The 24,953-nt window shown below is 47.3% G+C and overlaps 1 long non-coding RNA gene across 1 annotated transcript; it reads right to left on the bottom strand.

Moving 5' to 3' along the window:
- Positions 1-678: 678 nt before the first annotated feature.
- LOC145529332 (uncharacterized) lies at positions 679-24,923 on the bottom strand. The gene is made up of 4 exons (XR_014071119.1): positions 24,757-24,923; positions 23,471-23,669; positions 1,184-1,340; positions 679-945 (listed from the first exon to the last, which is right to left on the bottom strand). It is a non-coding gene; the product is annotated as an uncharacterized LOC145529332 (long non-coding RNA).
- Between the last annotated feature and the right edge of the window lie 30 nt (positions 24,924-24,953).

The raw sequence follows: 24,953 nt of genomic DNA, 5'->3' as shown, positions 1-24,953 counted from the left end.
TAGTTGCTCAGTCACGTCCAACTCTGCAACCCCAAGGACTCTGGCCCACCACGCTCCTTGTCCATGGGATTCTCCAGGCAAGAATAATGGAGTGGGTAGCCATTCTCTTCTCTAGCGGATCTTCCCAACCCAGGGATCTAATCCCAGGCTTCCTGCAATGCAGGCAGATTGTTTACTGTCTGAGCCACCAGCGTTCCAACTAGAGCTGCAGAAACCTAAGGGGACTCCCTGAGCATGCACAGTGCCCAAGATCCCATGCTAGGCCCTTGCATTCCTCGTTTCATTTTCCCTCATGTCCAGTCCCACAATGTAGCTATTAGAGTCCATTATTCAGATAAGGAACCCAAAGGTCACAGAGATTCAGCGGCTGATAGATCGGAATGTGCAGGATTGCTAAGTGATTATGTCATGTCTAAATCCAGGCTCCTGGACCCCTCAGCTGGATATCAGTTGCATCTCCAAGGTCCTGTCTCCAGGAATCCACACTGGAGTCAGTAAGAGGTGGAGTGGCCAAGCTCGGGCTGGATGGGCCAGGCCTCGTGTGTGCCTTGGCACCAGCAAAGCAGGGCATGCCCCAGACGAGAAGTTTTGGAGAAATGATTCATTTTTGAAAAATCATTATAGAGTCATAGTGGAAGAACTCAGGCCATGGCAGGACTTCTTACTCTAATTTTGTGATTTAGGATTAGCTTTATTTTAATTTGTAAGTGGAGGGGGGCACACATTTTATTCTTTTCCAGGCTCAGATCCCGTAAATAAACGTCTTCATCTGACCCTGCACAGGTCTGGAGAAGACTCTTGAGAGTCCCTTGGGCAGCAAAGAGATCAAACCAGTCAGTTCTAAAGGAAATCAACCCTGCATATTCATTGGAAGGACTGATGCTGAAGCTCCAATACTCTGGCCACCTGATGTGAAGGGCTGAGTCACTGGAAAAGACACTGATGCTAGGAAAGATTGAGGGCAGGAGGAGAAATGGATGACAGAGGATGAGATGGTTGGATGGCATCATCGACTCAATGGACGTGAGTTTGAGCAGGGCGTGAACAGGTCCTGCAGGGAGGAACTGCTTCCTGGGCTCTATGGCCCCTATGTTAACTTACGAAAGATAAACTGTGCACCTTCTGCCCACCAGGCCCTGTGCACCACACCATGCAGAGGATACAGTTGTTTCTACTTCCTTACCTGGTGCTCTTGGAGACAACTACACACACTTGATGTGCTTTGTAGACTGTAAAGCGCTGTGCACTCACTTCCCAGTTCCATAGGTCTCCCTCCTCTCCGCTTCTTCCAACAGGAAGCCAGCCACTCCAGGACCAGACAGGATCACAGGATCACACCACTTTTGAACACACAAGACCCCTTTCTGTGGCTGCTGATGCCCTCTGCTGAGTATGACAGAGGTTTACTCAAGCTCTCTGGGAAGGAAACATCAGTCTGCTGGCCCAGCACCTAGCCCAGGCCCACATACACGGCAGCCACTCAGGAAATGTTGGTTCAAGTTTTCGGAGTTGAATTGACCTCAGTCACTCCAGAGCCATAGGATGTCATGTTTTTCTAGGAGTGGGGAGGGGAGTTCCCTGGCTGGATTCTGATTGGCTTCTTCTTGCTTCTTTCTTGAGTGTGTGTTCCATACCTGCTCCCATCACCCCCTTCCCACCTGGTTCCCTTGCTCCCCTTTCTGGCCCCGAGTCAGTCTCCTTTCTGGTAGACCATGGTTCCGCCAGCTTCTCCTTCTTGCCCGAGACTCCATCCCCTTGTATCACCCACAAGGGGACGGAACATGCACTTTGGAATCTAGGCCCCTTCACTTACTATCTGGGCAAGTCAGACAAGCAGTTTCCCTCCCCAAATCTCAGTTTCCCTATCTGTAAGATAGGGAGAATGGGTTGTTGGGATTATTTGAACGGAATAACCTATGCAAGTTGCCTGGCACATAATTAAAGTTAAAATATCTTTCCCCTTAGGACCTCTCTGGTGATCCAGTGGTTAAGAATCTGCCTTCCAATGCAGGAGACATGGTCCAGATCCCTGGTCGGGAAACTAAGATCCCACGTGCCTAGCAGCAACTAAGCTCATACACTACAACTACTGAGCCCATGTGCCAAGAGCCTGTGCTCCACAACAAGAGAGGCCACCACAGTGAGAAGCCCCCCACCACAACAAAGAGTAGCCCCAACTTGCTGCAACTAGAGAAAGCCTGCATGCACATGGCAGTGAAGACCCAGAGCAGCCAAAAATGATAAATAAAGAAATAAAATACTTTAAAAATAAATTAAAAAAATATCTCTCCCCTTAACAAAATCTTGTTATTTCTTTCCTTTCTTCTATTTGTTCTAGTAATGCTTATTAAGCACTTGCTTTCTACTGGAGACAATGTAAGGAAGACATAGTGCCCAGTGCATGCATGCTCAGTCATGTCTGACTCTTCATGACCCCATGGACGATAACCCGCCAGGTTCGTCTGTGTGTAGAATTTCGCAGGTAAGAATATTGAAGTGGGTTGCCATGGCCTCCTCCAGGGATCTTCCTGATCCAGGGATTCAACCTGCATCTCCTGCGTCTCCTGCATTGGCAGGTGGATTCTTTAACATTGAGCCACCTGGGAAGCCCAGGGAAGACATAGTACCTGCCCTTAAGAATTGTAGAAGGGGTGAGAGAAAAGTGAACAGAACCACATGCTCTGAATAGAGAGGAGGGTCCTTAGGCAGCTCTGAAAGTCTTCCTGAGGAGGTGAGGCCCGGAGAGTCATGGATAGTCAGGAATCTCTAGGTAAGGATGTGCTGGTAGCCAGGGGAAGTTTCCAAGTCAGCCAAGGAGGCTCAAGATTCAGGACATCTTCCAAGATTCTGTATCAATTCTGAGTCATAATTTTGTATTTTTTTCTTTCAGAACCCCCAAATTATATAAGGTTCAGGCCTGCTTAAATGTGCCTCAATCTGTTGGAAAGCCTGATCTGCCTTTCTGGGGACTCTCTGCCAGATTTTCCATCATCCTCACCTTCTCTGCTTCCAGCACTCTTAGGGTGTTGCTCCCTCAGCCCTAGTCCCTGGCAGGGCATCTCTGGGTGAACAGGGCAGGGCTTCTGCTTCCTGACTGGGTGAAGCTCTGTGACATCCAATGGACTGTGGTGAGTTCCCTGAGAGTGAGGGTTCTTCCCCTTGCACCCTGAAAGCATTGCACATGGTAGGTCTCAGGGAGCTCCCATGCCTATGGCCTCCCTGGACTGAGAGGCAGGCTGGGCATGAGTTGGCCTAGCTGCCGAGAATGACTGAAACCTAGTGGTAGGCCTGAGCAGGGCTTCTTTTGGACAGAGATGCACCCTCCTTCCCAGGCTTCCCATATGGCACTAGTGGTAAAAAACCCGCCTGCCAATGCAGGAGATGCAGGAGATGTGGGTTCAATCCCTGGATCAGGAAGATCCCCTGGAGGAGGGGATGACAACCCACTCTGGTATTCTTGCCTGGAGAATCCCATGGACAGAGGAGCCTTGCAGGTTAAAGTCCATAGGATCGCAAAGAGTTGGACACGACTGAAGCCACTTAGCACGTATCCTCTTACCAGGTAGCTGTGTCAGTGGAAAGGCTGGATAGAATGGCAGGAAAAACCTTTTACATTCTGGTGGCTGGGATGAAAGAGAAACCTTTTAACCATTTGGACCTATAAAGTGAAGCTTAAATGCGTGGGGGTGGGGGGTGGTGAATATAGTGAAGAGGTTGTGCTCAGCTAAGAGCTTCCATATCAATTATGAATCTCTTCCAGTTCCTAACCTGATCTCCCAGGATTGGCCTACTTGGTTCCCCTAGCTGGCTGGGGGAGGCCCAAGGCCTCAGCAACATGCTTGACCCTACCAGGTCCAGGGGCTCTGGGTAGGGTTCAAGTGTTAGATGGGCCCAGGGCAGGATCGCCACCTCCAGCAGCTGCCAGCATTCATCCAGCCTTACAAGTGCGGAGCCAGAGCAGACTGGGTCATCATGGTCTGGTGGGCATCCCTGCCCCAGGGGCCAGCCCAGGAGCCTCCCAGGAACAGTGACACACAGGTGAAGTCACAGCCCTGGGGGCCATTAAAAGCAAGTCCCCAAGCTTTCAGCTAATTACATAGGGCAGAAATGCACAGAAGCTGTCCACCCACTTGTTAAAACCCAGCACAGTCCTTACTCACTTGCTTCCTTCCTTTCTGAATAATTGAGTAATTCACTCAAAAGGCCATTAGGGCCCCTGCCTCTTTCCTGATACTTGTTGAAGGCAGCAGGGGGGTTGGGGTGAAGCAACCTTGAGTTGGCCAAGTGAAGTGGCAGCCACTGGGGTCAGGAGACTGGCTATACACAGAGGGACTGAGCAATAGGTTAACATATTGAGGGTAGTTGGAGGCACATTTCTTGCTGTTGGAGAAGGAAGTTGCAAATATGAAAAGGGAAGATGCTAGAATGACTCCGGTGGTAGATTAGAAATAGAGTTATTGATACAACTTACAGTTTTCAATATATGGATACAGAAATAAATATAAATGTAAGTACACACATACAAATATTCTCTAGCTCTGGCCACTGACAGGGCCTGGAAACAGCCCCCCCTCCCCCAACCAAGAGCAATGAGCAAACCTGGAACCCAGATATGTTTCCAAATGCCATTCTCCACTAAAAGAAACCAGGGCTCCTTGGAGAAATGGCTGCTCCCAAGGGTGAGGCAGGGGAGGTAGTTAAACAGCTGAAACATCTTACAGTTTCAGTTGGAAAGTACTCAAAGAATGATGGGGACATGTCAAAAAGAAATGAGATAATATCCAGAATATATAAAGAACTCTTACACTCAACAACAAAACAAACAATCCAATTAAAATATAGGCAAAAAACCTGAATAGACATTGCTCCAAAGAAGATACACAAATGTCCAACAAGTACCTGAAAAGATGATCAGTGTCACTAATCATTAGGGAAATGCAAATCAAAACTACAATGAGATACTGTCCCACTGGGATTAGGATGGTTACTATGAAAAAACAAAAATAGCAAGTATTGGCAAGAATGTAAAGAAATTGGAACACTTTTGGACTGTCCGTGTAGCTGTTATGGAACACAGCATGGTGATTCTTCAAAAAATTGAAAATAGAGTTACCATATGATCCAGAAATCTCACTTCTGGTATATACTCAAAAGCATTGAAAGAAGGGGACTCAAAGAAATGTTTGTACACTCACTTTCATAGCCACATTATTCACAATCACCAAAAGGTGAAAGCAACTCAAATGTCCCATTGATGAGTGGATGGATAAACAAAATGTAGTCATACATATGGTGGGGTATTATTTGTCCTTAAAAAGGAAGGAAACTCTGACACATGCTATAACATGGATGGACCTTAAAGACATGGTGTTAAGTGAAATAAGTCAGTCATAAAAGGACAAATACTGTATTATTTCATTTATAAGAGATGCCTAAAGTAGTCGGAGTCAAAGAATGGTGGTTTCCAGGGGCTGGGAGAGTGGGAAAAAGGGAGTTTTGTTTAATGAGGACAGAGTTTCAATTTTATAAGATGGAGTTTGGGGGACTTCCCTGGTGGTCCAGTGGCTAAGAATCTGCCTGCCAATGCAGGGAACATGGGTTCAATCCCTGGTCCAGGAACTAAGATTCCAAATGCTGCAGGTCAACTAAGCTGACGAACCACAACTACTGAGCCCATACTCTAGAGCCTGTGAGCTGCAGCTACTGAGGCCATGAGCCCTAGAGCCTGTGCTTCACAATAAGGGAACCCACCATGATGAGAAGCCCGTGCATCACAACTAGAGTAAGCTCATGCACAGCGACATAGAGCCCGTGCACCCCAACAAAGACCCAGTGCAGCCAAAAATAAATAAATTTTTTAAAAAGAACAGCAATTAAGAGTTCTGGAGATGAGTGGTGATGATAGTGGCACAACAATGCAAATGCCCTAAATACCAATGAATTTTACACTGAAATATCTAAGAGGATACATTTTATTTATTTATTTATTTATTTTTATAAATTTATTTATTTTAGTTGGGGGCTAATTACTTTACAATATTGTAATAGTTTTTGCCATACATTGACATGAATCAGCCATGGGTTTACATGTGTTCCCCTTCCTGGACCCCCCACCCACCTCCCTCCCCATCCCATCCTTCTGGATCATCCCATTGCCCCGGCCCTGAGCCCTTGTCACATGCATCGAACATGGAATGGTGTTCTGTTTCACATATGATAATATACATGTTTCAATGCTATTCTCCCAGAAAGTCCCACCCTCACCTTCTCCCTCAGAGTCCATAAAATTGTTCCATGCATCTGTGTCTCTTATTCTGTCTATTTTATGTGTATTTTACCACAATTTAAAAAAAAATTTTGAAAGAATTTTAAAGGACACGGAAATCAATTTGAAGCACTCCAAATTCCCAGATCTGGGACAATTTGAGCATCAAAATAAATACCAATACAGTACATCAGACTGTATTCATGTAAAGAAATAAATCGGTAAACAAATGCGGAGAAGAGAAACCTCCTCCTTAGAGCAGAATGCCAACTAATAAATGTAGAGGGAATAATGGAATTAGAAAAACCAAATTTTGCAGCCATTGTAGAAACATTTGATGTGGACAAGACTCATCCATGGATGTTAAATTTATCAGGTGAAATTATCATGAGGAACAGAATATTTACATAATCTCAAACTCTCTCTCCACAAAATATTTACTTGTTGTTCTTATTAATTAATTTAACAGTGGAGAAGCCTCTTAGATGCCATATTAACCAAGTGTTAAAAATTAATGTCCCCAGTAATGGGGCAAATTGACCAGGTGCCACTCATCAGGATACAGAGGGAAGAACACAGCATCACTTCTGTGACATTCCTGCCAAAGGTGAATAATATCAGATAAAGTCACATTGAGAGACATGCTACAAAATAACCAGACTGTAACCTTCACAAGTGTCAAAGTCATGAAAATAAAGATTGAGGGACTGTCTCAGACTGAAAGAGGTGGAAGATACTTGATAACAAAATGCAATATGTGATCATGGACTGGACCTTTTTGATATAAAGGACAGTATTTGGATAATTGTTGAAGCTGAATCTGTAGATTAGTTGGTAGTATTATAGTGTCCTGACTTCCCTGGTTGTAATGTGGTTTTGTGAGAAAAATAAGCTTTCTTTTTCTTCCTTCCTTTCCTTCCTTCCTTCTTTCCCTCCACCCTCCTTCCCTCCCTCCTTTCTTTTTTCTCTCTCCTTCCTTCCCTCCCTCCCTCCTTTCTTTCTTCCTCTCTATCTTTTCACCAATGCATCTACTCTGTGACCCACTTGTGAAAACATACTCAACCGGATTACAGTAAATCCCCTACATACAAACAAGTTCCTTTCCAAGAACATATTCATTAAGTCCAATTTGTTCATAAGTCCAGCAAAGGTGGCCTAGGTACTCAACTAACACAATCAGCATTATATGCCACTATACTATAATGGGGTTGTAACACTTTTCACACAAATAATACATAAAAAGCAAACAAACAGAAAAATAAAGAAAATATTTTTAATCTTACACTACAGTACCTTGAAAAGTACAGTAGTACAATACAGCAGCTGGCATGCAGGGTCTGGAATCAAGTGTACAGGCAAGAAGAGTTCCTGGCAAGAGGAGAAGAGGAGGTGGAAGAGGGTAGAGTACTACTGTACTCTATCCAGTTGTTGTTTAGACGCTAAGTTGCATCTGACTCTTGGGACCCCATGGACTGTAGCCAACCAGCCTCCTCTGTCCATGGGATTGTCCAGGCAAGAATACTGAAGTGAGTTGCCATTTCCTTCTCCAGGGGATCTTCCAAGACCAGGGATTGAACCCTTGACTCCTGCGTTGGCAGGTGGATTCTTTACTACTGGGCCGCAAAGGAAGTCCACTCTATTCAGTACTGTACAGTAAAGTACACAAAAGCACTACCACCTTTAGAGGATGCCTGCACATGACAATGGACACCAGACTTGTGACCTAACTTACATGACTGGACATGCAAACACTCATTGACATCTTTGAAAGTTTGCAACTTGAAGGTTCGTATGTAGGGGACGTACTGCAAGTGCTTATGACTACCAAATATTGTTCTATATGTTCTACGTGTAGAACAATATTTAAGTAGTTTTGTTTGTAATGGATCCTAATTTAGAAATTAATTGTATAAGTCTAATCAGGGTACCGTAACAGAATACCGTGGACTGGGTGACTTTAACAACAGTCCTGGAGGCTGGAAGTCCAAGATCAAGGTACCGGTGGGGTTGGTTTCTGATGAGACCTCTCTCTTCAGCTTACAGACTGCCACCTTCTTGTTTTCAGCTGGCCTTTCCTTTTCACCTCTTCTCCCTCTTCTTATAAGGACACCAGTCCTGTTGGATTAGGGCCCCACTGTGGTGATCTCTTTTAACCCTAATAACCTCCTTAAAGGCCCAGTTTCCAAATACAGTCATGTTGGTAGTTAGGGATTCAATTCATGAATTTTGGCAGGACACAATTCATTCCATAACAGTACCCAAATGCCCGTTAACAGTGGAATGCATAAATAGCAGCATATTTATTCAGTGGAATACTGCTTGGCAATGAGAATGAACTACTAATACACACAACAACATGGATGAATTTCACAGACATAACATTGAGCAAACATTTCAGACAGAAAAGGATACATACTGTATGCTTTCATGTATATGAAAGTCAAAACAGGCAAAGCTAATCTATGGTAAAGTTTTTTGAATAATAGGAGTGGTAGATTTGCCTCAAAAAAACATGAAGAGACTCCTGGGGTACCAAAATGTTCTGGGCCTCAGGCTGAGTAGTGATTACATAGCTGTTTACATACGTAAAAATCAATGAAGCTGAAACCATAGAAGCAACCCAAGTGTCCACGGACTGATGAATGAATAAGCAAACCACGGTTACACTTATGGGGCAGTTTTATTTCACCTTAAAAAGGAAGGAAATTCTGCAGTGTGCTACAACACGGATGAAACTTGAGGACATGCTAAGTGAAAAAAGAGGATAAGTACTATATGATTCCACTTCTATCAAGTACCTAGAGTAGTCAAAAGCATAGAGATGGAAAGTAGATGGTGGTTGCCAGGGGCTGGGAGGACAGGGAAGTGGGGAGTTATTGTTTAATGCCTGCAGAGTTTCCGTTATACTTGATGAAAGAGTTATGGAGATGGGTGGTAGTGACAGTTATACAGCATTACAAATGTATTTAATACCACAGAACTATATGCTTAAAATGCTTAATATAGTAATTTTTATGTATTTTATCACAATGAAAAAAATTGGAGAAAAAAGATCAGTCAGGCTGTAACATAAGATTTATACAGTTTACTATATAAAGATCATATCTCTTACTTAGAAAACTAAAAAAATATGGAGGGTAATGAGCTGAAATATGGTGAGAATGTATGGAATGGAGAGAAAATAGGGGAGGGCGTGAGAAAAGGTTGGAAAGAGACAGACCCTGGTTCTAGGCCCTTGTAGAGTTTGGATTTTTTTCCTTAAAAGGAATTTAGATTTTCCCCCAAGAATAAGAAGCCATCAGAATAGGTCTAAGCAGGGAGTGACATGGTCATGTTGTATTTTAAAGACCTTTCTGGCTGCAAAGGGCTCAGCAGACTTGACAGGCAGGAGTGGAGGCAGGAAGATCCATCCACATTAGCTCCTGTGGTCCCAGCCAGGGATGACAGAGGCTTGGCCCAGGCAGGTTCCCAGAATCATGAGAGTTGTTGATGAATCGTTAGCGGGATTAGAGAGAGAGGCAGGAGTCCCAGAGATGCCCAGGCCTTTGCCTCAGGTGACTGCGTGGGCTATGATTCATCGTTTAGGATTAGGAGAGGTTTAGGGCACAGGGGGAAAGGATGTGAGTTCAGTCATGATGTGCTGAGTTTGAGGTACCCAGAGAACAGCCAGGAGGCGGTGAGAAATAACAGTTTGAAGCACACAAAGAGAACTGGCTTGAATGCCAATTCCAGGGGCAGGTACACAAGTGAGGAAAGTGGCTGTGAGTGGAATAAAGTGGTAGCGACTATGGGAAAATGGGGGAAGTGGTGTTTTTGGTGAAGGAGGAAGCTGCCAGCCAGAGCTCATGTAGAATAAATAAAGATCCATCAGTGCAGACCTACCAAGTGTTCAAGAAAAGGTGGGAATCAGGATTTTGAATATGAAATCTGCAGATTAAAACAACATTTTAAATTGAAGTGTACATATAGAAAAGTGCATGAATTCGTAAGTGTACATAATTGAATAATTGAAAAATTATTGTAAAGTGAATTCGCTCATGCAAATCTGTTGATTTTCAAATATTTAGCAGCTAATTTAAACTTTCTAAACAATACCACAGCAAGGGCTTCCCTGGTGGTCCAGTGGTTAAGACTCTTCTCTTACACTGCAGGGGGTGGGGGTTCGATCCCTGGTCACGAAAGTTCCACATGCCATGCAGTGTGGCCGAAAAGAAAAGAAAGATGCTGTAGGCAAACACAACATATCTGCATGAGCCTGGGGCTACCATTTTGGAAAATGAGGTGGAGGTTTCAGAAGGAACATGTAGCTGGTCTGTGGAGTCAAGGTTGTGGAAGAAACTGAGAACCTGAAAGTGGAGAGCTAGAGGAGAGAGAGCTGGGATGGGGTTTGGGGAATGCTGGGTCTCATTTAAAGATGTGAAGATAAGAGGAAGCCCCAAGGCCCTTGGGTTCCATGAGGTGACCAGCCGTGGCTTAGAGATCTGGACCATCCAGGATGGGGCTTCAGAGAAGAGGTGGCTTCACACATAGATGGGGAAAGCCTAAAGTGTCATGGTCACTTAGGACCCCCTAGACACTACGGCAGAGTCTAAACGCTGCTTAGGAAAACAGATTAGAGAAATTCATGGTTCTCTGATTTCATTTTCTCTTTTGATGAAAAATAGATGACTTTTACATGGGAGCAGAACTAACAGAAGCTTGAGTATGGACACAGCTGCATCATCGATGCTGTGACTTTTCCCAGCTCTTTCACTTACCATCCCTCCACTCATGACTCATTGTGGGGCCAACACCCAACTCCTTCCCCAAAGTCACTCACCATCCAGGGAGGAAGACAGATGAGAAAACAAACAACCCTGTGACCAGGGAGAGATGGGGCCCAAGAAGGCACAGATCTCAGTTTGAGGCTTTGTGAGGAGGTGAAGACCAGGCTGAGCATCAAACAGTGTCTTTAGAGGAAGAAGAGGAACAGGATGCAGGCATCCTAGGAAGAGGGGACAGTGTGAGCAAAGGCTCAGAGGTGTAAAACAGCTTGGTTGTGTGGGAAACCACAAGAGTCTATAAAGGTTGTGAGTAAGGCTTGAGTAAAGGGAACTAAGGCAGGGCGTTGGGAGGGGCACTGCTGTGGCACTGAGGCTGTCTCCCACAGCCCATCCAGAAGGGCCATCTCACTTTCCCACGCCTCCTAGTCCTTTCTCCTCTCCTCTCCACTCAAGCCAGTCTTTAGGCCACAATTCCCTTCCCCGTTGTCACCCTGTACCTCCGTCCTAGAAAACCATGTTCCTTGAAGGCCTGGTCCAGGCCACTCACCTGTCTGAATCCCCACGAGGGCCCTGTGTCCTTCCTCCCACCTTACCCAGCCCATCACTGAAGAGCTAATCATGGCTCACCCTGGGCCTCTGTTGCTAGGGTTCTAACCCTGTAGAGTGTCCGTCTTCCCCTCTGACCATGGCACATGCAGACATTTTCACATCCTAGCACGGTGCTAGGCCCATAGCAGATTTTTTTTTTCCCTGCTGTATAGGCTTTCTTTTTTTTAAAAAAATTTATTTATTATAATTGGAGGATAATTACTTGACAATATTGTGATGGTTTTTGCCGTATATCAACCATAGCAGATATTTAAGAGCTTGTTGAATGAGTTGCCAGAGAATCCAGCCCTTTGAGTGAAATGACACCCAGTGTCCGCTATTTGAAGAGAGTGCTGAGAATATTACTTCACAAACTTGGCAGTTGGAAGAATTATATGGCAGCATTTTTTAAAAGCATAAAACACTGCAGAACGTGCTCCCTTAGGGGGAGGACCCCAGGGACATGAAGAAGATTGTGTCTAATTTGAACACAATTTCCCTCTTACTGTTGATGTCTTGTGTTGTGCCGTGAAAAGGCTGCAACCCTGCACCTTTGGGCAGGCGCACTCAGCTGGGGAGAGCACCAGGGTAGCTCTTTGGGGAAGGGCATTTGGAGGCCCTGGGACTGTACCTCAAGGATCAAGTAGGCACTAGACCCAGACTTCCCTCCACACCAGACTTCTGGAGGAGGGAGTCACACACAACTTGCCTGGGGCATCATTACCGAGTCAGGCTGTGTGGACAGACTCACTGCGTGGATAATTAAGCCTGTCCCAGAACTCAGTTTCTGCATCTGTAAAATAGGACTAATCCCTTCCTTCTAGAGCTGTTACAAACAGTGAGATATTGAACATAGAACGCTGAGCATGCTGTCTGGCACTGGCTGATGATTAACAAATACTTCCTTCGCCTACCCTCACAAACTCAGGGCAATGGTGAAGGACAGGGAAGCCTGGCATGCTGCAGTCCATGGGGTCACAAAGAGTTGGAAATGACTGAACAATGAGTCAGTCATTGAGTGACTAAACAACAAATGAGTGACTGACCAACAACAAGTCTCACAAACACATAGTCTGGACCTGGCCTCTGGAATCATAGCTTTCTAAGGATCACAGGCTGAGTAGCTAATCACATCAGAGTTTGCACTGATATCTAGAGTTTTTCCTTTAGCAGGGCCTCTTGGTGCCAGAAAAGTCTTTGTCTTCCTAAGGAAGGGAGTTCAAATGGTGGAAGCAAGTTGGGGAGACTATTGGCTCAGGGCCTTCCACAGGTGAGCATGTGTGATCACCTCTAATTATGTCACCCCATACCCACCCTCTCAAAAGCACCAGTAGCTCCCTGGCCATTTTTGCTATTGTTCAGTCATGTCTGACTCTTTGTGACCGCATGGACTGCAGCACACCAGGCTTCTCTGTCCTCCACTGTCTCCAAGTTGACTCAAATTCATGTCCATCGAGTCAGTGATGCCATCCTACCATCTCATCCTCTGCTGCCCCATTCTCCTTTTGCCTTCAATCGTTCCGAGTATCAGGCTCTTTTCTAATGAGCTGGCTCGTCTCATCAGGTGGCCAAAGGACTGGACCTTCAACTTCAGCATCAGTCCTTCCAATGCATATTCAGGATTGATTTCCTTTAGGAGTGACTGGTTTGATCTCCTTGCAGATCTCCCTGGCCTTTACCCATGGGATAAGATCTCACCTCATCAGACAGGTTTTCAAGGCCCTTGGTGATAGAACCACCATCTGCCTTCATCCCATGAACATGCCCAGGTCCCCAGCTCTGGGTCTGCACTAAGGCTGTAACCTGGGCCTGAAACACCTTTCCTCTCTCTTAGCTGATCCCCATTAGCCATCCACCTTCTAGTTTTGGGATTTCCCTGGTGGCTCAGACAGTAAAGCGTCTGCCTGCAGTGCAGGAGACCCAGGTTCAATCCCTGGGTCAGGAAGATCCCCTGGAGAAGGAAATGGCAACTCCTCCAGTATTCTTGCCTGGAAAATTCCGTGGACTGAGGAGCCCGGTAGGCTGCAGTCCATGGGGTCGCAAAGAGTCAGACACGACTGAGCGACTTCAGTTTCACTTTTCTAGTTAAAGGCCATCTGAGCCTCTGCTGGAACATACTTTTCAGTTGTTGGTGTCTGCATTTCAGCTTCCCCTCAAGGCCCTCTGCATCTGTGGCAAGGACACACTTCAGAACCCTACTTAGGGCCTGCACAGTGCCATGCTCAATCCCTCTTTACAGAAGATGAGGGGCAGAGCTTCTAAACCTAAGCCTGGCCCAGATTGGAAAGTACAGGTGAGCTGAGGAATAGAAAGGTGGGAACCCACTCCTCCCGTGGGCTCTCTGAGGGGATTCAGGGGTCCTGCTTGGGGGATGTTCTGTTTTCTTCACTGACACAAAGGCACGTGGCAGTTGCCTGCATCTCTCTTTGGCTGGCCGCTCTAAGTATGCAAAGATAACTTGTCTATTTCTCATCTGCTGCCACATTCGGATGACCTCCTCTAGCACTGCACCAAAAAGCAGCAGTTTGCAAAGCGCCCCAGAGATGCTGCAGGCAGTCTCCAGGTCCCCAGTCCTGTGTCTGGGAACCAGCCTTAGATCACAGGCAGTGGAGCCAGCCAAAGGCAGATGGATTCGTGCCTTGCTCTTTCTGGTCTAGGTTCTCCACTATAAAGAAGAAAGATGGAAGTGATCAGGGAAGCTTTCAGGTGTAGGAATCCACAAGATCCCACTGAAGGAAGAAAATGACCCAGGACAGGAACAGGCATGGGACTGGCGTGTGAGTGAGTGTATCTCTGTCTCATGTACAGCTGGTGCCCAGGAAGTAGGGAGCCAGGCTTGGGCGAAAGTGGCCTGGAGACTCTACCACTTCTGATGCCAGTTGGTGTCTGTCGCAAAAGCAGGACGAGGGCCATTATTCCCATTGTACAGAAAAGCAAACTAAGGCTTAGATAAGTCAAGATCACACAGCTCAGCCAATTAGTGTTGGCAGAGCCAGGTTTTCGGATTTCAAGGCCAGAGCCCCTTCATTATACCAGGCTGCTTCTCACAGAAGGCCAGTTTGGTGGTGATAACGGGGAGATGTGCTCTTTGTTTGATGTTGGTGAGTGTGATATTGTGATTTATAACAAGTAATGTATATTTAATCTTTGTCCTGTTCCTGGCACAGAGTTCTCCAATCCTTGGAATTTCCTAGGATGAGAGGAATACAGGTGTTTTTTGTTATGTTATTGAAATGACTTTAGGAAAGTGCCTGGTATCACCGAAGGATGGGGGTTGGTCACCAGAAGAAGCAACCACGTGTAATTAGAGAGTTGGACATTTCAGTCCCATTTTGCACCCCTATTGCCCTCTCCTATCCCCGACCTCCAGAGAAAGGAAAGAGGCTACAGATTAGGTTCATTCACCAATGGCTAGAGATTTAACCAACTGGGCCTATGTCATGAAATCTCCATAAAAACCCAAAAGGACTGAATTTAGGGAGCTTCTGTACGGCGGACATGTAGAGAGGGTGGACATGCACAGGGGAGAGCAGCGCTCACAGGGCATGCTAGTTCTGTGCCCTCCCCCATATCCCCTTACCCTTTCTATCTCTTCCATCTGGCTGTTCCTGAGTTAAATCTTTTCATTATAAACCAATAATGTAATTAGTAAATGTTTTGGGGGCTTCCCTGGTGGCTCAGTAGATAAAGAATCTGCCTGCAATGTAGGAGACACAGGAGACTCGGGATCAATCCCTGGCTCAGGAAGATCCCCTGGAGGAGGGTATTCACTCCAGTATTCTTGCCTGGAGGATACCACGGACAGAGGAGCCTAGTGGGCTACAGTCCATGGGATTGCAATGAGTCTGCCATGACTTAGGAACTGGACAACACAAATGTTTTTTGAGTTTTGTAAGCTGCTCTAGAAAATTAATCAAACCAAGGAGGGGGCATTGGAATCTCCTCCAGTTTGTAGTCAGCAGGTCAGAAGCATTGAACTTGAGATTGGGTGGTGGGAGCAGTCTTGTAGGCCTCAGCCTCTAACCCCTGGGGATCTGATGCTATCTCCAGGAGATAGTGTCAGAACTGAGTTGAATTATGGATGGCCCAGCTGGTGTCACAGAATTGCTTGGTGTGAGGAAGAAAGCCCACATGTTAGTAGAATTGGAAGCAGAATTGAACAACTGGAACTCTTACACATGGCTTGTAGGAATGTAAACTAGTACAGTAGCACTTTACAAAAGTGTTTAACAGCATCTGCTAAAGCTGAACATGTGCATACCTGATAGCAACTCTGCCCCTATGTTCCAAACACATTCTAGGTACTAGAATGTTCACTAGCCATAAAGCAAAAAGCAACCTGGAAATTCCCAAATGCCCATTAACAATATAATGGACAAAAATATTCTAACATATTTATACAGTGCAATTCTAAACAGCAATCAGTTCAGTTCAGTTCAGTCACTCAGTCATGTCTGACTCTTTGTGACCCCATGAACCACAGCATGCCAGGCCTCCCTGTCCATCACCAACTCCTAGAGTTTACTCAAACTCATGTCCATCGAGTCAGTGATGCCACCCAACCGTCTCATCTTCTGTCATCCCCTTCTCCTCCTGCCTTCAATCTTTCCCAGCATCAGGGTCTTTTCAAATGAGTCAGTTCTTTGCATCAGGAGGCCAAAGTATTGGAGTTTCAACTTTAGTATCAGTCTTTCCAATGAATATTCAGGACTCATTTCCTTTAGGGTGGACTGGTTGGATCTCCTTGCTGTCCAAGGGACTCTCAAGAGTCTTCTCCAACACCTCAGTTCAAAAGCATCAATTCTTTGGCACTCAGCTTTCTTTATAGTCCATCTCTCACATTCATACATGACTACTGGATAAAACATAGCTTTGACTAAAATAGATATGGTTATGGGTATTCTACCTCCTGGACCATTCTTTGCTAAAATAAACGAGGGCTCCTTGGCAGATGGCTGATTCCTGGGCAAGTACATGCTGAGTCTGAAAGTGAGGAAATGCTCAGAGAAAAATGAGGAAATGTCAAAAGGACACAGGCGCCAGTTTGAAGGGACTCCCAGCAGCCAAATCTGGGACCATGGAAGCATCAAAATAAATAGTGATAAGAAAGAATTATGACCCAGTGAATAAAATAAGAATTCATGAGTTCGTACAAATATAATGTAGTGAATATAGATAAATACATGGAGGGGGAAGCTCTTCCTTATAATAGCACTTGAACTAATAAATAAGGAGGAAATTATGGGATTAGAAAATCACATTTAGTCATCATCATAGTCATAATTGATTCAGGCAAGAATTATCAATGGACACTAAAATTAGTGAATGAAAAGTTTGATACACAAGATGTTCATAGTCTTCAGGTGATTCTCCCCAAAATACTTGTTAAATACAATTGGAAAAGTCATAATTCTATGGCAGTAGACCTTCCCTTAACCAGCGACCCAAGTTGGTATCACTAGGAATAGAACAAACAGACAGCAGATACCTCCTGAGATGATGTGCCAAGAAGAACATAATGTCACTTCTATGACAATCTTGCCAAAAATTAATAACCTGAATCTAATCATGAGGAAACACCAGACAAGCCCAAAGTGAAGAACATTCATTAAAATAACCAGCCTGTACTCTTCAGAAATGTCAAGCTCATCGAAGACAAAGAAAGGCTGAGGAATTATTCCAAATCAAATGAGCCTAAAAAGACATGACAGCTAAATGCAACTTGTGATCTTGGATCCAATCTTGGATCAGAAAAAAAAATTTTTTTTTAATAAAAGACCTTATTGGGACAAATAGTAAAATTTTAATAAGAAGGTCTATAGATTAGGTAATATTCTATTAATGTTAATATTCCAATCTTGATAGCAGAAACAAGAAAATATCCTTGTTCTTGGGAACTATGCATTGAACTATTGGGAGGTAATATTCATAGCAGGCTTAACCAAAAGCTAGGAACAACCCTAATGTCCATCAACAATGGGTAAACTTTGGTACTTTGATACAATGAAATATTAGTGAGCCATATAAAACAATGAATTGCTGATACATGCAACTACATGGATGAATCTCAAAATGATTAGGCAGGCTACTCTCAAATGGCTCAGAAAAAACCCATAAATGTGTATTAGTGCGTGCATGCTCAGTGCCTTCAGTGGTGTCCGACTCTTTTCAAACCTTTGGACTGTAGCCCACCAGGCTCCTCTGTCCATGGGATTCTCCAGACAAGAGCAGGTTCTCCAGACAACTGGAGCAGGTTGCCATGCCCTCCTCTAGGGGATCATCCTGACCCAGGGATCGAACCCACATCTCCCGTGTCTCCTACAATGCAGGTGGATTCTTTACTGCTGAGCCACAGGGAAGCCCATATTTGTGTATACTTGTATATATATTGCAATTATAGTAATATGTATACATACATACACAGAGAATGGTGGGATAAATGTAAACGTTATTAAAGAATTTTTAAAGAATTAAAATTAAAGAATTATTAAAGAATTTGGGTGAAGGATAAATGGGAGTTCTTTGGCTTGGTCTTACAACTTTGCTGTACATTTACAATTATTTCAAATAAGTATTTAACTGACTAAATGCTATTTGGCATGCTTATATTATTATTTACATATTTATTTATTGAGATAAAATCTCTATACAGCCTTAAGGGTACCATTGCACCCTTGACAGTTGTCCACATACATACACCCACCACCCCAATCAAGATACAGAATGCTTCTGTCACATCACTCCAGAAAGTTCTCTCATGCTTCCTTCCTGTCACCCCCTCTTCCACCCTGAGGTGACCAGTCTTCTGATTTCTATCACCAAACCCATTATGGCTTTTTATATCAATGGAATCATGCAGTATGTCCTCATTGGTGCCTGGCTGCTTTCAAACTCAGTGTAATGGCTAAGATTCATCCATGTGCTTACATGCATCAGCAGTTCATTCCTTAAGACAGCTGAGTAGTATCCCATTGTATCAATCAATGTACCACGGTCTATCCAATGTTGATGGACTTTGGGGTTGTTCCTAGTTTGGGGTTATTTCATTCATTATTATGAATGAACCTGCTATGGATCTTCCTGTACAGTCTTTGTGCGGACCTATGTTTTCATGGTACTGCCTGCCTCCCTCTGTGGATACCAACACTGTCTTGCCCTCACACACATACATAACCTTGGGCTTTTAAGAACACCAGAAAAGATTACTGATCCAAATTATCTCTCTTTCTCTCTCTTTTAAAAATTATCTCTTCTGAGAATGCCTAAATTTCCATCAGTTGCTGTCTCTTCCTTTGAGGCTACTCTAGCTCCTGCTGGTCTGAAATTTTATTGGAAGAGAGTTTGCTAAACATTTTCCTTCTGACCAGGAAGGCCTCTGCATAGGGCTAAGGAAAGTGGGTGAAAGGACTGAAGAGAAGCATCCCCCATGTCACCATTTTCTGGGAAGTGTGTATTTTCAGTGTATGTGTTACTCTTGGACTATGTCTTCCTCAGCAGTTCCTATCAGATACCCATCCCTAGGCTAAACCATCAGGTCAATTTATGAACTTGGCATCCCACACCGGTCCCTCCCCAGACAGCCATCCTGGAAGGAGGGAAACACACCATTGTGGAATCTCCATATTCCTGACTGCAAGGGTCCCTGGAGGCCTGGGTGCAGAGGGCAGGGGTGGGTAACGGGGAGTGAGGGATGTGTGTGCTGGTAAGAGGGAGCCTGCAGCCACATGCAGGGATGCAACCGCTGGTCCTCATGGGAGCAAGCCTCTCTGCATCAGTGGAATAAGCCAATTTGTGCCCCCACCGCCTTCCCCCCAGGAAGGATTCAGTGGGCTTTGTGTAAGGGGATTAAGGCTTTAGCCTGCTCAGCAGGGAGAAGGGCTCTCGACTCCAAGGTCTGTGGCTGTGTGGCCATGCCACCCTGTGTCCGTGAGGCCTTGAGGGCTGCTGTAGGCCCTGACTCCAGGGCAGCAGGAGCTTCAGCTAGAAACAGGAGCTGCAGCCCACAGCCTCCCTAGGGAGGTGAGTCCATGTGCTCTGCACCTGTGTCCTATGAAAGTCCCAAGAAGGAGACTTTCAGGGGTTGGGGGAGGGGGGCGGGTGGAGACGGGCAGAAAGACATGCCCTGGAAAGATCTGAGCCCAGGTAGGAGTGATGCTGGCAGAACTTCTCTGCGTCTGCTGGGCCTGGGCTGGGTGCTGAAGCACATACCTTCTGCTTAGATTCAGACCTGAACTTGGAGTTTGAAGGCTGGAGCCTGAACCTCAGGCTTCCCTCACCAACTCTGTGAAATGGGCGAGTCTGGTGTCCTCTGTGGTCAAATGGGAATGACTGTCCTCCATGACAGGATGGCTCAGGAGTGAGAATGCTGTCCACTTGAGGAACTTTGGCTGGGACTCTGCTACTCAGAAGGCTGCTTGTGAATGTTCTTTGGAGGGCCCGGGGCGACCCGGGCAGTGACAAGTGACAGGGGGTGGCAGAGGTGGCGGGCAGGACTGGGGGCTCTGTCTCTGCTTGGGAAGAGAGATGCCCCCACACCCTCTGCTCACCCAACCCCATCCCCAGGGGACATGTCCTACAGGTCAGCTGACTTCCTGTCCCCCTTCACTTCCTCTTCCACTTAACAGAAGCCCCGCCAGAGGCCAGGCCCTGCGAGAAAAGCTGGGGGCAGGGGCAGAAGAAGACGGGGACAAACCGGTCCACACCCCACTGCTCTGCCCACCACCCAGCCTGCCCTGTGCTTCACAGGGCCTGCCAGAATCTCCTTAAGGCCTTGGGCTCAGAACCTTGGAGCCAGGACTCCCAACTCCCATCTCAGTGTGGCTGACCTGGGAAAGCCTCAGTCTCTTCATCTACACACCAGGATGTGGACGGGGAGGCCTAGATTAAATGCCCATGCAGGGCCCTCCTGATAGAGTTCCTCAGGCAGACCCCTCTATTCTCCCTTCTTAGCCAATTACCCTGTCAGCTTCTAGCATCAAACTCTGAGCATTCAGGAAGGGCTTTAGAAAGCAGCTGATGTGCTGCACCCATTCTTCAGATGGGAACAGTGAGGCCCAGAGAGGGATGGGGCTTGCCCCATCCAGTGAGTCAGTGCCAGGCTGACTCCATCTCCTGGTACCCAGTCTGTTCTCTTAACCCCTGACTCATAGTGGGAAGCAGAGCATTTTCTGGGTCCGAGCAGGGGGCAGGGAGGCAGCGATTCCTCCCTCGGTGGTGGGGGTGGGGGTGGGAGGGTGGGCAGACTAGTCCAGACAGATACAGCGGGAATCTACTCTGGCCATAGCTGCCTTCTGTTGGGCTGCCTCAGGCTGGGCCCAGGGCCTCAAGGTCCTAGGGACATTGCTTTCTGTTTATTTTCTGCCTGGCTTCTGCACGCATTGCGGTTTCCTCTTGGAAGGGCTGCAGTGGGAACTGTGGGGCCCGCTCTGGGGGGCTGGGCTGCATCTGTGGGAAAGTTTGGGTTCTGTAGATGGCTTGCAGCCTGCTGCCAGGACCCTAGTCCCTGAATTCCCACCTCCAGTCCCTATGCTGAATTCCTACGCTGTGGGCAGTGGGCTCAGCTCCTCCACCTAGGCCAGTTTAGAGGGAGTGGAGGGCCAGATCCTCTGTGTGTGAGCCAGAGGGATCTTCTAGACCACACTCCTCTCCTTCTATTGCACAGATGAGGGAACCAAGGGCAGAGATGGGCAGGAACCCGTCCAAGGCCCCTCCTCGTCCAGGGCAGAGCTGGGGCACGAACGGGGCTGCCTGGTTCCCAGCTCAGGGAGCCTTCCACGGGGTCTGAAATCCCCTCATCCCTTTGGGCTTTGCTGGAGTGGGGTGGACACCCAGGAATGTCTGAAGCCCTGAGTTTCCCATGACATCTCTCTGGAAGGGGCCTGGCCCTCCTTCCCCACGGTACCCTGGCCACGGCCCAGACTCTGGGCAGAAGGAAGTTGGGAGGGGGCCGCCCCTGCTCTTGTTCTCTCTGGGGTCCCTGGGAACCTGACCCACCACTGAGAGGGCTGTGTTCCGGCCTGGGAACCAACCCTCGGATTTGAATTCCAACTCCCCTCTCCCCTGCCCACTGGCTTAGCAACTCTAGCAGATTGTCCCAACCCCCTGCACCTCAGTTTCCTTGTGTGTAAAGTGGACTTGTGACAGCCGCCCCCTTACGAGGCTAACAACAGGAGCAGAAGTACTATGTGAACTATAAGATGCTCGGAACACGTGGAGGAGTTGAGGCCAACGGCCAAGGACCTGCTCCAGGCAGCAGCTGGGAACGGCCAAGGTCTCGTCTATGCCCAGACAGGCCTGCGGCGGGGCCCTGGTGAAGGTGCTAAGCTGGAGAATGGCTGCCCTCTCCAGGGAGTGTGCAGGCCTTGGGAAGGGAGCAGGATGGCCTGGCGAGTGGCCCCACTTTGCAAGGGTGGGGGCCACCCGATTCCTGCCCTCAGGGAGCCAGGTGCTCTGTGGGGGGAGCTGATAATTGAGCCATCTCTCAGGGAGCCGACCCTGATTTTTATTAATCTGCAGGACAAAGCAAGCAGAGCTGTCCTGCTGAGGAGACTGTGAGAAGGCGACGAGATGAAGGGGAAGTCATTTATCTTGCCAGCCTCCTCTGCTTGGGGGACTTTCCTGGCGTGTGACGGAAGAAGCGGAAGCCAACGTCGGAGCCTTGGGCAGAGGGCTCTGTGGCCCCTCTCCCTCACATGTCTTTGCCTCTTGTCCCCCAGCCACCTGCTTCTTTAATCCATTTAACGCCTATTCTTGCCTTTTTTTTTTAAATACTTTTCTTCAGCTCAGGCCCCCCTGGGACCTCCTTGACAGATGAGAAACTCCCGGGGTCCCAGTCGCCACAGCCTTGGGCTTGGCGGTTCCCAGAGCTGGCTGGGCTGTTCCCCAGGAGAGGACACGGCTTCAAGGTCAGGCTGACGCTGGCTGACCTTGAAAGCTTCCCCTGCCTCCCCTGACGTGCCCCCACTCTCTAAGCTCAGTGAGCTCCAGCACATTACAAAGCTGTTAAAAGTGCCCATCTGGTTCGCTGCCTGCACGGGCGGCTGGGCGATCGATGGTTGGGATGAGCCGGCAAGGGTCTGCCTTGGGGACCTGGCCCAGGGGGCTGCCTGGCAGCCTCCATTCACCCACTCTCACTAGAGGGAGGGTATGCGGTAGGAAGAAGACAAACTAATCAGGGTGGGGATGCTGTGAGCTGTACTTTATGTGTATGTGAAAGGCGCCCCCTGGAGTTGTGCTGTGATCAGGCTTAACATGTACCCCATGCCAGGCATTAGCCTAAGTGCTTTAAATAGATGCATTCATTTATCTTCCCAGCAATCCGCTGAAGGGAGGCTATTATTAATTCCATTTTGCAGCTGGGAAAATGGGGCACAGAGAGGTTAAGTAATGTACTCAGGGCCACACAGCTGGTAAGTGACCAAGCTGGGGTGGGAAGCCAGAACATCTGGCTCCAGAACTTGCTGCAGCATCTGATGTTGGCTGGGCTGCTCCTGGGGAGGCGACAAGACCATACTCCCTGACACTCTCGCAGATTTTTTTTTTTTTGGCTGTGCTGGGTCTTAGCTGCGGCATGGGGAATCTTAAGTATTTGCACGTGAACTGTTATTTGTGGCATGCTGGATCTAGATCCCTGACCAGGGATCAAACCCGGGCTCCCTGCAGTGGGAGCACAGAGTCTCAGCCACTGGGCCACCAGGGGATTCCCCCACATAGCAATCTTGAGAGAGAAGTATGACCATGCTCATATTACAGATAGAAGACTAGGGGCCCAGGAATGTTTAGACACTTCTCCAGGGTCACACAGCTGGTAAGCAGATGGGGAGACAACCCAAGAACCCACTGGTTTCAGCCTTACCTGCCGGGTGATGTCCACTTCCCACTCTGCACACACTGTCTTGCCTGGGCTGCAGGTAGCAGCCTCCTCTGGGCTGTAGCTGGATTACTAGGGTAGCCTGAGCCGGGCCTCCAAACTCCAGGGCTGTGTGGCCACAGACAAGCCCTTTCCTTTCCTGGGCCTGCATTTCCTTGGGCCAGGGGTCAGATAATCAGAAGGCCTGAGGGGGCGGGGGTAGTATGAGGAGTATGTAGCATAGAGTGATATGCTGGGCTTTGAGCCCTTCATTAAATTCCAAACAAACCTAGCTGCAGCCTTCCACAGTGGGCTTCACCGGCCTTCAGAGCCTTTTGTCTGCCAGCTAATGATTTTTAGTACTCCTGCAGGGCCTGGTAACAGCCAAGCCCTCGAGGGCTTGCACCTAGCCCCTCCTAGGCTGAGGAAGGCTCCCTGGGAGGCACCAACCTTCCTCTGCCACCCCAGCTGACCAGGCCCCCCTGGGGACATATCACAAGCAGAGCTGGAGGGAGGGAAAGGTTGAGAGGGGGCCTCAGGGGAGATGAGGGATCACGCCACAATTCCCATTCTGCTCCCAGCTGGCTGCCACATGTGGCTGTGAGGAGCCCACAGTTCCATCACTGGTGGAAATTTTCAGATTAACCCATGAAGGCGCACCTTCCAATGACAATTTTAATGCCAAGGTCTAATGATATCTCTGGATCACCTTTCCCACCTCACTACCTCCCACTCATCCCCAGTTAGCTCTGTCCCAGCCACACTGACCTCCCTGTCTTCACGTACATCAGGCCCACTGCCACCTCAGGGCCTTTGCACAGATAACCATTCCTCTGCCACCCCCTTCCCCATGGTCCTCATGGTTGGCTCACTTCTTAAGCTGCTTCAGGTCTGTTCTTGATTTCTACCTTCTCACCAAGGCCTGCCCTGACCACTTGACTTCAAACCGCCTCCTCCCAGCCCTCCCCACCCTCCTGACCCTGCTCTGCTGCATTCCACAGATTTATCATCTTCTGACACTTTGTAATTAACTTATTTATATTGTTTTCCTCTTTCTCCTCCATTAAAATATAAGCTCCAAAAAGGTAGGGACTTTTGTTTGTCTTGATCAACATCAAATCCCTCCCCAGCACTTAGTATCTAAATACGGTGTAGGCGCTTAATGAACACTTGTGGAACAAATGAATGGATGAGTGTGTAGATTACAGTACATCCCAAAGCAGGGTAACCATGTGTTCGTTTGTTTGGGGACCAGGAAACGAAGTCTTCCAACATTTAGGTTGGAGCCTCACCTCTGTCCTGTCGGCTGTATAATCTTGAGCATGTGTCTTGACTCAGGGAGCCTCAGCTTACTAAGTGTCCTGGCCTCTCACAGGATTGCAGCTTCTGAAGAGATGGCTTCTAGGAGGGGCCTGGCAGCTGGCACACCCATAGGCCCCCCCTGCTGCTCTCCGTCCCAGGCAGCCCCCCACATCCATTGTGACATCAA

This window comes from Giraffa tippelskirchi, chromosome 12 (assembly GCF_054371585.1).
Source record: "Giraffa tippelskirchi isolate mGirTip1 chromosome 12, T2T-mGirTip1v1.2.pri, whole genome shotgun sequence".
NCBI classification, from domain to species: domain Eukaryota; kingdom Metazoa; phylum Chordata; class Mammalia; order Artiodactyla; family Giraffidae; genus Giraffa; species Giraffa tippelskirchi.
This window is presented reverse-complemented; position numbering and strand designations above follow the sequence as displayed.